The sequence below is a fragment of the Arachis hypogaea genome, chromosome 4 (assembly GCF_003086295.3).
Source record: "Arachis hypogaea cultivar Tifrunner chromosome 4, arahy.Tifrunner.gnm2.J5K5, whole genome shotgun sequence".
Lineage (NCBI taxonomy): Eukaryota > Viridiplantae > Streptophyta > Magnoliopsida > Fabales > Fabaceae > Arachis > Arachis hypogaea.
In genome coordinates this window covers 47,193,721-47,196,101 of record NC_092039.1, presented here as the reverse complement: position 1 = coordinate 47,196,101, position 2,381 = coordinate 47,193,721, and the positions used below count along the sequence as shown (strand labels likewise).

Sequence of the window (2,381 nt, the reverse complement as noted above, 5' to 3'; positions counted from 1 at the left end):
TCACAAAGCCCTTTCTCAATCTTTGTTTCGCCTATAGCACAAGGGATGTGGAAGCTCCCTAGGTCTTTTTTTTTATAGGTAGCTGTGGTTGGATGAGAGCACTGCACTCCTTGTGCATCAGTATTGGTTGCTCCTCTCAAAAGTATAGAAGTAGTCATTCTCAGCTACAGTCTCAATGACATCTATGGCTTCTTCAATGGTCTTCTTCTTGTTCAAGGATCCTTCGGATGAGTGGTCCACTGCCTTCTTTGATTCATACGAGAGTCCCTCATAGAAAATATGCAGCTGTACCCATTCATTGAACATGTCCGGTGGGCATCTTCTTGTAAAATCCTTAAACCTCTCCCACGCTTCGTAGAGAGTCTCACCATCTTGTTGCCTAAAAGTTTGTACCTCAGCTCTCAGCCTGTTGATCCTTTGAGGATGATAGAACCTTGCCAAGAATTTTTTCACTACATCTTCCCATACTGTTAAACTCTCCTTTGGGAAAGATTCCAACCATTTAGACGCCTTGTCCCTGAGTGAAAAGAGGAATAAGAGAATTCTGTAAACATCTGGGTGGATGCCATTAGACTTCACAGTGTTACATATTCTTAGGAAGGTGGTTAAATGTTGATTTGGGCCTTCTTGGGCACTTCCTCCGAATGAACAGTTGTTCTTAACAAGGGTGATGAGCTGGGGTTTTAGCCCAAAGTTGTTAGCATGTATGGTTGGCTTTTGGATGCTGCTTCCACAGTTGCTTGGGTCTGGGTTGATGTAAGATCCTAGAACTCTTCTTCCTGGCTCAGCATGATTCACATGGTCATCTTTGGGATGGTTATGAGCTTCTCCTTCATGGTTATCCTCCATGATTGTTTCAAAGAATTCCTCCTCTTCTTCTGCTCCAACAACTCTTTTGCCTCTTGCTTCTCTCCTTTTTCTAAGGAGAGTCCTCTCAGGTTCAGAATCAAAGGGTGTTAAAGCTCCACTTCTTTTACCTGTCATACAACCAGCACAGCTCACAGCAAGAAAGAAATTGCAGAAATTATAATGGTTAAAGTGGTAGTTAATGTGAGTGGTGCAAATTATCAAAAAGTTAGTGGGTTAGTGAACAGAACTGCAAATAATGCGGGAAGATAAAAGGGGAGATAAGGAAAGGGAAGAAGTAACTATAACTGAAAGTAAACAGCTAAACAAAATGAACAAAAGAAAGAAAAAAATGCTCAATCTAGTGATCTTCCAACTTAATCATTGTTGATTCAAAATCAATCCCCGGGAACGGCGCCATAAACTTGATGCATGGGAATTTGTCACTCAACAAATTTCCTTTGGCATGTATACCGAATTGTCGTCAAGTAAAAACTCATAATAGAGTGAGGACGAATCCCACAGGGATTGATTGGTCAAGAAATTTTAATTAGAAGAACGCTCTAGTTGAGCTAAGCAGAAAGTGGATGCAGAATTGCAGAAAATTAAATGGCGGGAAAGTAAATGACAGAAAATAAAGTTCAAAATCTTAAATGGGAAATTGGGGTGATTAGCATGAAAGTAAATGACAGAAAGTAAAGAGAATGGGTAAGATCAGAAATGGGGAAATCATTGGGTTCAGGAGGTATTGCATTCTCCGGATCAAGTTCATTCCCATCTCTTCCTCAATCAATGCATTCATTGATCTCCTTGGCAATCTTAAGTGATTGAATCCCAATTCCTTGGCAATCCAATCTCTCTAAACTTGAACAATTGCCCAATTCCTTGATTTAATTGCTCATGAGAAGAGATGAGGTATGGTCACTGATTATACCACATGTATTTCCAAATCAAAGTGTTGGTAGGGTTATATGTCACTATACCCATCCAAACCCCAATTTGGTCCAACATGAGAATGCATTTCTAGTATGATCTCCTCATCCTTTTTTCAAGGATCAGAGGAGATCCAATTATGGAGAGTTTCTTTCCCAAGATAACAATCCAATTAGATGAAGATCGAAAGCTTTCTATTAAGATCAAGAGAAAAGAAAGAAGAAGAATAATGAAAACTATGATTGATCCATCAAATTACAACAGAGCTACCTAACCCAATGAAAGGGGTTTAGTTGTTCATAGCTCTGGAAAATGGAAATGAAGAAGAAGAAAGATACATTCTAACCCTAGAAGTTGTAAAAAAGTAAAATATACAGAGTGTAGTTTTCTCCAATATGCCAATCTCTTTTCTAGTTCAAAACTACTCCTATATATACTACTCTTCCTGGCCATCTAGTCAATTCTGTAAGTCTTAGATATGGGCCTTTGATCTTAAGTTGAAGCAGTTGGGAATCTTCAGTGGGCTCAGCTTTAGTTGTAGAGAGAAAGTGATGTAAGCATGAACTTTGGCTTGGGGCGTTAGTGACATTAACGCTGAGTGA

General features: G+C 39.4%; 1 pseudogene; it reads left to right on the top strand.

The window, feature by feature from the left end:
- The first annotated feature begins 306 nt into the window (after window positions 1-306).
- LOC112799497 (small nucleolar RNA R71) lies at window positions 307-408 on the top strand (annotated as a pseudogene).
- The last annotated feature ends 1,973 nt before the right edge of the window (window positions 409-2,381 follow it).